We start from the raw sequence: 12349 nt of genomic DNA, 5'->3' as shown, positions 1-12349 counted from the left end.
CCCAGCATCATCCTCCCAACATGAAAGCCCTTCTTCACCTCATGAAAAGCTTATATCACCCAACACTATGATATTTCACCAACAAACCAACAACACTTCCTTACAAAATACAAGATTCCAGCCTCTGGATCACTGTGATGAGGGATCCATATATAGATGTTTGCAGGGGGGTGAGTTAGCTGCTGGGTTTTTTATTAGTATCCTCTCTCTGATAGTTCTTGGTTCCACTTGGAGATTCATGATCTCTTACTCATCCCTGGGTGAATTCAGAGAGGCAAGTGTCATAGGAGAAGTTTCTGGAAGACTCCATGATCCTCCACCTTGCAAACTGTCTCTGCCATTTGTCCATTATCTATCATCGCACCCTACAGAAGGGCTTTCCAGTATGCATCGCACTTTTTGCACTAACCAGGTGAGATGCATCGCACCCTTAGCACTGAGTAGCTTGTATGGTCCAATTTTGACTAGTTCTGAGCAGTTTTCCATGGAGAACTTCTGGGAGATGATGTAATCAGCTGACCTTGTTCTTTTAGGGTGTGAAGCAACACTTTTAGGGACTTAGAAGCCCTTGGTTTATAGACATGTATGATTGGGGTTGCAGTGCCCAAAAATGTCTATAACAGTTGCCCCCTAAAGCATGAGGTCGTTAATCTTTTGATGTCGGGTGAAATGCTTTATCATGAGGATCCGAAGTTTTTTCGAGCTAGAAGGCGACCTGTAATAAGATACAATACAATAAATTATCTTCATAATATTTTCATGATCTAGCTGAGGCAGGCATTCCCATGCTCAACTTTATAAATTCATTTTCATGTACATAGGACAGATGACCGTCTGTGTAGCAAATTGATGATTCGAACGGAGTCATCATCCTTTGATCGGGATGATCATCTGTTTGGCAATGATGTACATTTGATGTCTTTATCTCCCTGAATATATCACAGTCCAGATGGATGAAACTAGATCCGGGGTCTTCAAACTCATTCAATCTTCGCCCGGAGTACAAGTCGATCCATGTTCTGGAGTCGAACATGGAAAGACATCGCTTGATTACTAGCCAATGATGTAAGTTGTTAACAGGTGCAAGAGGAATCATCGATAATGATGATGACCCGCAAGGTATGATAGTACAATTCACGTGGTGTGAAAAAGGGACTTGGCATCGAACACCACGTAAAATCTTTTGGTCGAAGGCCATTGATGTAAACCTGTCGCCGGAAGTGAGAAACTTGCCATTGAGGCATGCAAACTTCAAAGTACTGAAAGGGTTGTTCCTAGGTCGACTTCTTGGATAATGAGCTAACGTCGTCAAGAAGCAACCCACCATAGGAGGGCCTTAATGAATCCCACATCTACGACATGGAACGGAGCAAATGATTTTGGAGGTGAAAACGATCTGATGATACAAGGTTCAGGGTGGCAGTCATGAAAGAATGGAGCGTAAATGTATTGCAGCAGATGAGACACAGGTGAATTCTCTAAGCGACTTCTCTTGAACATACCGGCGACACTGTAATGGATTGGTAGCGTTAACCCCAAAGATGGATAGTACGATGGACCAATGGTGATATGGCCGGTGAACGGAATAACCCAACCAGACTCGGACGTGGAGTGAAAGTGTCATGTTCAAGAGCGACTTGCCACCAATAAAGTTTCTTCAAGTTTTCTTCCCAATTTTCCCTAGTCATTGCTGACCAGTACCTCTTTATTTTTATCAAGCTTGAGGAGGCTAACATATGCTTGTTCTATAATTCACCCTTCAGGCAAACCTGTCGCTATCTTTTAACGGGACTAGCGATAGTGAAACTCGTTCTTGTCTATATGAAAAGTTTGTCGCTATTGATTTTAACGAGTTTAACGACAATGATAACTCAGTCCTTTTTCAATTTTAGAGAGTCTGAAAAGGGATGAAAAGGAAACTCCGATAATCCTTTTTTGTCATATAAACCCTTTAGTCTGAAAAAGTATAAAATAATATGAAAGGGATGAGTTTTCGATAGTTTTAACGAGTCGAACAAGACAAGCGCTCAATATTTTTGTGTAATAATCCCTTGGTTCCAACAATATTAAAATCTAGAGGAGGGATATCACTTCCGGTAGCTTTAACAAGCTGGAGAGGCCAATTGCTTGGCAACCTTTTCATTTTTTACGAGTCAGATGAAAAGAGCTTAAAGGAGACTCGTTTTTTGAGGAACGAGTGATGATTTTTGGTAGCTACTGATTCCAGGTAAGGTTTGGAATTTTCCAATCATGGTAGTGTCACAAGGATGGCTAACAGAATCACTCGTCGCAGATGTTCCTCAAAAGGGTAAACAATCAAATGGAGGCGTATGATCGGCCAAAACAGAGTGGAGGTGATGATGAGAACACGACCAAGGCTCAAATAGCTGATGATAATGCATTCACAATGGTTATTTATTGAAGATTAGTTCATTTTTTAATTGCTTAAAATCTGGGGGAAACATTTGCTCATTGCTTAGGTTTAATTTTTAACGAGCTTGAACTTCACATAAAAACTGCTCGTGCCAGTCATATAATAAGGACATCTCATCGATAGATTCCATTTTTATGGAGCTTGCACCTTTCGAAGCTTTGCTCTGCTGCCTCTCGCATGCAAGCTAGGAACGACCAACTACTATCCTAGGGGTTAGTTAACTACCAAGGTCAGGTAGGAAAATTTTTCCTTTACTTTGTCGGTGCCATTTGGCTCCTGCGAAGGCGAGCTGTCGATTCGGCTACTCACCCAACTTAAGCAGTTAAAGTTAGCAGAACTATAGAGGTCATTTTTCACTCATGCACAAGAGGTTTGCATGTCCCCAGGTATAGCGAAGTAGAGTTTCCAGGTTACCCCTCAATTTGTAGACAAAACCTTTGTTCTATCTGTTATAGGGAAAAGTGTCTATATAGAACTGCTCTATCCCACTAAGGTGTGGTAGCTGCCTTAGAAACAACAGAGAAAAGTCTACTTTGGTCTCTTTTATAATAGATAGATGAAAGAATAATAAGGAGGCCAACCTCTGTCTTTTGCTTGACTCCTTGTTCGGTTCTTCTCCCTTCTTACAGTCTTTCACTGCTTGCCCTCTCGTACACCCAGCTTCCCAGAGTACCTGCAAGATCACAGCAGCACAAAACTATGAAAGAGCATGGATCCACTATCATAAATAATCTAGGGTCAGATACAAATTAACCATACAAATGCATAAAACATGAATTACACAAGAATATGGAAGAAAACAAGAATAGATTTATTGATAATCAAAGTAGAGTCAAGAGAGTTACAACCAGCTGTTCCGACCCAGCATCATCCTCTTGACAACAAAAGCCCTCTTTTCACCTCATACAAAGCTTAGATCACCCAACATACACTGATATCACCTCAAGAAACTAACAACAATTCCTTACAAGATGCCAAATTCCAACCTCTGGATCTCTGGGATGAGGGATCCATATATAGATATCTGTAAGGGGAATGAGTCAGCTTTGTGTTTTTGATTAGTGTCCTCCCACTGATAGTCCTTGCTTCCACTTAGAGATTGAGCATCTCTTACTTATCCTTGGTCGAATTCAGAGAGGCAAGTGTCACAGGAGAAAGTTATGGAAGATTCCATGCCTTTCCACCTTTCAAAATGACACTGCCATTTGTCTCTTCTCGCTCAACGCACCCCCTAGAAGGGCTTTTTGCATTGCAACGCACCCCCACAGTGTATTTAGGTGAGCTGCAGTGCACCTTGACCATGGAGCAAGTGCATTGATCCTGATTTGACCCATTCTGAGCAGTTTTTCATGGAGAACTTTTGGGAGAAGCTGTAATCAGTTGACCTTGTTCCTTTAGGGGTTGGAACAACACTTTTAGGGACTTAGGAGCCCTTAGTTTATGGATATTTATGCTTGGGGTTGTAGGGCCCAAAAATATCTATAACAGTTTCCCCATAAAGCATGAGGTCATTAATTCTTTTTTTTTTTAAATGTCGGGTGAAATGCTTTATAATGAGGATCTAGAGTTCTTTCGAGCCAAGAGGAGACCTGTAATAAGATACAACACAATACATTATCTTCATAACATTTTCATGATCTAGCTGAGGCGGGCATTCCCATGCTCAGCTTTATAAATTCATTCTCATGTACATAGGACAGACAATCGTCTGAGTATAGACTGATGATCCGGATAGAGCCATCATCCTTTTGACTGGATGATTATCTGTGCCGTAATGCCGTACTTTTGATGTTTTTATTTTCTTGAATATATATCGCAGCCCGGATGGATGAAACTAGATCTGGGGTCTTCAATCTCATTCGATCTTCACTCAAAGTACAAGTCGATCCATGTGAAAAATGTTTTGGAGTCGAACATGGAAAGACATCACCTGATTACCAGCCAATGATGTAAGCTGTTAACAGGCGCGAGAGGAATCACCGATAATGATGATGACCCTCAAGGTACTGCAGTACAATCTACGTGGTGTGAATAAAGGACTTGGCATCGAACACCACGCAAAATCTTTCGGTCGAAGGCCATTGATGTAAACCTTTCACCGGAAGTGAGAAACTTGCCATTAAGGCATGCAAGCTTCAAAGTACTGGGGGGGTATTCCTAGATCAACTTCTTGGATAATGAGCTGATGTCGACAAGAAGTGATCTGTCATAGGAGGGCCTTAATGAATCCCACATCAATGACACGGAACGGAGAAAATGATTTTTATGGAGGTGAAAATTGTCTGATGATATAAGGTTCAGGATGGCGGTCATGAAAGAATGGAGTATAAGTGTATTGTGGTGGGCGAGACCTGGGTGAATTCTCTGAATGACTTCTCTTGAACATATCGGTGACACTGACATGATGGATTGGTAGCATTAACCCCAAATGTGGATGGCGTGATGTGACCATGGTGATGTGACCGGTAAATGAAACAACCCAACCCGACATGGAAGCGGAGTGAAAGTGTCATGTTCAAGAGCGACTTGCTACCAACAAAGTTTCTTCAGGTTTTCTTCCCAATTTTTCCCCAGTCATTGCTGACCAGTACCTCTTTATTTTTGTCAAGCTTGAGGAGGATAACATATGCTTGTTCTATAATTTTCCCTTTGGGCAAACCCATCACTTTGTTTTGCCGAGCTTAGCAATAGTGAAACTCGTTCTTGTCTGCCACGGACAAGTTTGTCGCTATTATGCTTTTAACGAGTTTAACGACAAAGATAACTCGGTCCTTTTCAATTTTAGAGAGTCTGAAAAGGTATGTAAAGACAACTCCAACATTCCTTTTTCGTCACCTAATCCCTTAAGTTCGAAAAGGTATAAAACAATACAGAAGGGATGGATTTTCGATTCTTTTAACGAGCCGAACAAAACAAGCGCTCGATCTTTTTGTGTAATGATCCCTCAAGTCCAAAAAGATTAAAATCTAAAGGAGGGATAACACTTCCGATCGCTTTAACGAGCTGGAGAGGCCAATAGCTTAGCAATCTTTTCATATTTTACGAGTCGATTTTGAAAAGAGCTTAAAGACGACTCATCTTTTGAGGAACGAGTGATGAAATGGGTAGCAGCTGATTCCGGGTAAGGCTTGGAATTTTCCAATCATGGCAGTGTTACAAGGATGGCTAACATGATCACTCTTCGCAGCTGTTCCTCAAAATGGGTAAACAATCAAAATGGAGGTGAATGATCGACCAATGCAAAATGGAGGTGATGGTGCAAACATGCCCAAGGCTTTAAAGGCTGAAATCTTACATTCACGATGGTTATTTACCAGAAATTGGTTCATTTTTTAATGAGCTTAAACTCTGGAGGAACATGTGCTCATTGCTTATATTTATTTTTTAACGAGCATGAAGTCCGCATTAAAACTGCTCGATAAATCCAGTCGTATAATAAGAATGTCTCATTTCATACGGCAATTTTTCAATTCTTTGCCCTTGAGCCTCTTACATGCAAGCTAGGAGCGACCAACTACTGTTTATGGAGTTAGCTGGCCACTAAAGCAAGGTAGGAGATCTCTCCTTTAATTCGCCGAGCCTTTTCGAAAAAAGGCTCTGCAACGAAACGAATGGTCGATTCGACCATTCACCCGACTCGAGTAGTTATGGTTAGAGAACGAATGAGGTTAGCGTTACGCTGGTCACTCTTCACTTGCATGCCAAAAGGTTTGCATGCCCCCAGGTATAAAATAGAGTTTCAAAGTTACCCCTACTTCTATCCGCTAAAACATTTGTTTTACCGAGAGAGGCCTACCTCTTACAGGTTACCAAAGATTGTTTTATTCACGTTGCAAATGAAACACTTCTTCGGCGATGTCTACTGAAATAAACAAAGGTGAGTGACGAGGCCCGCCAACCCACATAACTTTGACAAGAGAATCTTTTTCTAGACCAACCCCCGTTTCCAATCTCGGAGGGGAGTGTCAGACTAGTCATATATCTCTCACGGAAACTTATCCTATACCTGAAGTTTTCCTGCCGAAGCAGACCAGGGTGCATGCCCCCTGGGTTTCAGTCACGCCCCCGAATTACTCGCGCTCATCGGGCTGACGGACTGGGTGTTGAGACATTCCTTGTGTGAAAAGACCATTTAGGAATGGTGTACGACTATTTGCTATGTGTGAGCCGGGTAATGAAAGCTGGTCTATGAGCTTGACCACTCTTCCTTCGTGCGGAAAACACATTACTCTAAAGAGTGAGGAGACAATCGCTCCCATGCAATAAATATAGTCTCACCGAAGGAGTAGATTATAATCTAAGGGACCTTGGACTACCGTCACGTTCATTTGAACGGTTTTCCTTTTCAATGTTATCGGCACATTGGGAAGGATTCCTAGAGGTCGACTGGTTCCTTTGTCAAAGCCTGTTAGATTTCTCATTTCAGGCAAAAGCGATGGCGAACCAAGCGCTTTCCAAGCAGTCGAGGAAAGGATACTCACAGAAGCCCCTTCATCTATGATGGTGCCGGCCATAACCATTTGATATATTTGAACAATGATTCGAAATGGTATACTAGCCGGTAAACGGGGTCTGCCTAGTTGATTCCAGTCGAAGGAAACAACTAGGTTGCTTGGAGGTGGGACCGAATAGACGGCCGGATATGACTCTGACGAACTTCCTTCCTGTGGTAAAGGAATGGGTAAATTGTTCCCTTGTTCATCAGAGTCTGTGTTCACGAAAAGAATTTGGACGGTGTCATCCTTATTCTCTTCGGTGACGGTATCATCCGAAGATGGAACCTCTGAAGGCAAGACCAGGTCAACTGCCGTCTCGACCTTTTGACTTTCGTCTGGTGTGGATTCAGACGGTTCATCTTCAATGATAGATGCTTCGGCTGACCACTTGAGTGGGCCAGCCAGATTTTCGACTAGTGATGGACTCAGCAAGAGTTTTTTATATCTAGGTGGATGTCGTAATTGCGAAACCGGACGATCTTCCAGCACTCTTTTAGTCTCGTCTAAGAAGGTACAACAGTGGATGGCGTGATCGCTTTCACACAGTTTACAAGGAAATCTATATTTTCCTTTTTGTCCATGGGCTTCACTCTCACTAGTCGACAGTGTGCTTTCAACATGATTATCAGAGGTTGACGACACTGGATTGTGAAAACGAGGAGACCAGTCCCTTAGGATCCGAGGGATGCAGGGACAATCTTTGTGATAGTGGTCTCCTTTGCAAATGACACATGGCGATTTAGGCCTAGTCGGTGTAGTGTGTGGATTTTCGCTAGATAATGATTTGTTGCCCCCTTTCATTTTTGGCTCCTTCTCCTTCTTCTCTCTCTTCTTCTTTTCTTTCTTCTTCTTGGGTACTTGATTCTTGGCTTTACCAGCTCCATCAAGCGAAGAGGAAGGAAGAGAGGAAGAATTGGATGAAGTGGAGGTTTGGGGGGTAACTCTTGGATCGTCTAGCTGATGACTTGATTGTTCAGGAATTGCGGTGTTCATAACGACAGAGGTTGAGAAGAGCCATACCGGCAAGCCTATTGTCAACCCTGGAAGTGACAATGTGGCCATGTGGGGTGCACCAATATCTCCCCAAGAGGAGAAGGGACTAGGATTCCCTCCAAGGGGAATTCCTTGGTTGGTGGACTCCATTTTCTCAACCCAAGATCAACATAGGAAAGGTGGTGATTATTCCGTTTAAAATAAATTTTAAGACGCTTTGACACAACTTGTTTTTTCAATTTTAAAGAGTCGAGAAAAAACAAAAGATGACTCTAGTCTCCTTCGATTTTTAATGAGCTTGAAGTGACAAGTGCTCAGATGGACCTTTTCTGTTAAAGAGTCTGAAAAGGAACGAAAGGGACTGCTCTGGAGATCTAGGTAGAGGGTTTACCAAACCAATCACAAAACTGCAGAATACGTTTTACGGTACGGCAGTCAATCTTCCTGAATGCTGTGTTCGGTGCATTGCGATCGATAAGGCGGCAGACACGGCTTCCTATGGATAAAGGATAGAGCCTATAATGGTCTCCCAAAATATACTCGACGGTACGTGGGAGCACAAGTCCATATTAGCACTTGTCATCTCAAAGTGGAGGAATCACCCAACCAACAGTGAAAGCGATAGTTACCACGTTTTACGACGCCGGAACACGTCTCTATCCTAGACCTCTAGATGTTGCGTTAAGTTCCAAAGCATTGTTAGATTCATTCAATTTATTTTAGAGTTGATCTTGTTTATGAAATTTGCCTTTTGGGTTCACCGCGTGATGTATAGATATAATTCCTAAAATGCAATCTAAGATGATAAACAAACTTTTATCTTCTTTACGCCATGAAAATCCTAGCTACTAAGGAAAGATAGACAGATTTCTTTCAACAAATAGCAAAGAGCACACACTATATGCACTTTTCCTAAATCAAACCAATCAGACTGTCTAAATGCAAATGCACATGCATGTATTTTTTCGACTTTCTTAATATATAGATGATAAAAAGAAAGTTTAATGTGCAAATTTGAATTACTTTTAAAGCGACAGCAATTTAACAATTTTCTTTCCAAAAATAAGTGAGGGTAAAAGAGACACTCAACGATTTTGAAAGGAAATATTGCTTTTCGACACTTTAAAAATCACACCAATTCAAATCATATGCAACAGTAAATCATATAATCGACTACCAACAGGAGGATTGTTGTCTATGGCTGAAAACGACAGTTACGACACTTTCAAATCAAATAACGACAGCTCGATTATGTTACTTTTTACAAATGAGAACTGAAAATGACTAAAATACACTCAAAACACTGACAGTTCTTTGCACATTAGAGGCGGAATATCATCAAGGAAAAGGGTTTCAAACAGAGGTTTACTGATCATAGGCTGCAAAATTCAAGAATAGAACTGAAAGGAGTGAACCCAGAAACCAACATCCAGTGGCAAAGTCCAATCTGATCAGCGCACCTGTAACACAGGGAAACTGAATTGCAGCGCAGGTTCCTCACTCGGGAAGTGCGCTGAAATGGAGTTTCTCAGAACAGAGGGTGCGCTGGTCCAGAGACGAGACTTTGAACAAGCTCCAGGTCACAATTTGCAATTCAGTTCAGGGTTTTTGGCCGTGAAAATGATGATCAGTAACTTGACAATCAGGGGTAGATCTAAATGAGGTTACTAAGGCCACCACAAAGGGCAAGTAGAGAGCTTGTAGATCAAATGTTCAAGTTATAAACAAACCCGGAGATTGATTGAAGCAGCGTTGATCTACTTTGCATTCGTAAAACGAATGCAGTTCGAAGGCTAGCTGGCTTAGCTTCAGGCTCCGTCTGTGTGTTTATAAAGCAAACAAATGTAAATGAACAAACAATCTATTCGCTCCCCAGCGGAGTCGCCATTTTGTTATAGGGAAAAGTGTCTATATAGAACTGCTCTATCCCACTAAGGTGTGGTAGCTGCCTTAGAAACAACAGAGAAAAGTCTACTTTGGTTTCTTTTATAATAGATAGATGAAAGAAGAATAAGGAGGCCAACCTCTGTCTTTCGCTTGACTCCTTGTTCGGTTCTTCTCCCTTCTTACAGTCTTTCACTGCTTGCCCTCTCGTACACCCAGCTTCCCAGAGTACCTGCAAGATCACAGTAGCACAAAACTATGCAAGAACATGGATCCACTATCATAAATAATCTAGGGTCAGATACAGATTAACCATACAAATGCATAAAACATGAATTACACAAGAATATGGAAGAAAACAAGAATAGCTTTATTGATAATCAAAGTAGAGTCAAGAGAGTTACAACCAGCTGTTCCGACCCAGCATCATCCTCTTGACAAGAAAAGCCCTCTTTTCACCTCATACAAAGCTTAGATCACCCAACATACACTGATATCACCTCAAGAAACTAACAGCAATTCCTTACAAGATGCCAAATTCCAACCTCTGGATCTCTGGGATGAGGGATCCATATATAGATATCTGTAAGGGGGATGAGTCAGCTTTGTGTTTTTGATTAGTGTCCTCCCACTGATAGTCCTTGCTTCCACTTGGAGATTGAGCATCTCTTACTCATCCTTGGTCGAATTCAGAGAGGCAAGTGTCACAGGAGAAAGTTATGGAAGATTCCATGCCTTTCCACCTTGCAAAATGACACTGCCATTTGTCTCTTCTCGCTCAGCGCACCCCATAGAAGGGCTTTTTGCATTGCAACGCACCCCCATAGTGTATTTAGGTGAGCTGCAGCGCACCTTGACCATGGAGCAAGTGCACTGATCCTGATTTGACCCATTCTGAGCAGTTTTTCATGGAGAACTTCTGGGAGAAGCTGTAATCAGTTGACCTTGTTCCTTTATGGGTTGGAACAACACTTTTAGGGATTTAGGAGCCCTTAGTTTATGGATATTTATGCTTGGGGTTGTAGGGCCCAAAAATATCTATAACACTATCGGGAAAAGCCTACCCTTTCCAGGTTACTCTTCAATTTGCAGACAAAAAATTTGTTCTATCGAGAAAGGCTTACCTTGACAGAGGTATCTTATTCCAGTCTAACTCCCTTTCCCTATATGGATGGGTGTCGGACCAGTCATATATCCTCCGTGGAAACCTACCCTATACCTGAAGTTTCCCTGCCGAAGTAGGCCAGGGTGCATGCCCCCTGGGTTTCAGTCATGACCCCCCGAATTACTCGCGCTCTTCAGGTGGTTGAACTGAAGATTGATGAGACATTCCTTGCATGAAAAGACCATTTAGGGATGGAATTTTACTATTTACTATGTGTCAGCCAGGGAACAAAAGCTGGTCTACGAGTTGGACCATTCTGCCTTCATGCAGAAAAAACATTACTCGAAAGAGTGAGGAGACAATGGCACCCATGCAATAAATATAGTCACGCCCAAGGAGTAGATTATAGTCTAGAGGTCCTTGGACTACCATTACGTTGACACAAACGATTTTCCTTCTCAACGTTATAGGCACATTGGGAAGGATCCCTAATGGTCGACTGGTTCCTTTGTTGAAGCCTGTCATATTTCTCATCTGAGGCAGAAGTGATGGTGAACCAAGCGCTTCCCAAGCAGTCGAGGAAAGGATACTCACAAAAGCCCCTTCATCTATGATGGTACTGACCATGACCATTCTGTATGCTTGTACAATGATTCAGAACGGTACACTAGTTGGTAAGCGGGGTCTGCCTAGTAGATTCCAATCGAAGGAAACAACTAGGTTCCCTAGAAGTGGGACCGAATATACGGTCGGATACGACTCTGAAGAAATTCCTTCCTGCGGTAAAGGAACGGGTAGATTGCCCCCATGTTCATCGAAGTCTGTGTCTATGAAAATAATTTGAACGGTGTCGTTCTCATTCTCTTCAGTGATGGTATCATCTGAAGATGGAACTTCTGAAGGCAACACTGGGTCGACCGCCACCTCGACCTTTTAACTTTCATTTGGTGTGGATTCGGAGGGTTTATCTTCAATGCTAGATGCTTCTACTGACCATAATAGTGTGTCAGTCAGATTTTCAACTAGTGATGGACTCGGCAAGAGTTTCTTGTATCCAGGAGGAAGCTGTAGCGGTGAAGCTAGACGGTTATTCAAGACTCTTTTAGCTTCATCTAGGAAGGGACAACGGTGGACGACGTGATCACCTTCACACAGTTTACAAGGAAATTTACATTTCCTCTTCTATCCAAATACTTCGCTTTCACTAGTTGAAGGTGTACTTTCAACATGATCTTCAGGGGTTGATGACGCTAGATTTTGCAAACGAGGAGACTAGTCCCTTAAGATCCGAGGGATGCAAGGACCATCTTGATGATAGTGGTCTCCTTTGCAAATGACACATGGAGATTTAGGCTTAGATGGTGCAGTGTGTTGTGGGGAAAAATGCCTATGCAGGACGATCCTATCCACCTAAGGCGTGATAGTGCCTTAGCAACA

Source organism: Pinus tabuliformis, chromosome 2_1, assembly GCF_031772625.1.
Source record: "Pinus tabuliformis cultivar Carrire ecotype Pingquan chromosome 2_1, CPIR1, whole genome shotgun sequence".
NCBI classification, from domain to species: Eukaryota; Viridiplantae; Streptophyta; class Pinopsida; order Pinales; family Pinaceae; genus Pinus; species Pinus tabuliformis.
This window is presented reverse-complemented; position numbering follows the sequence as displayed.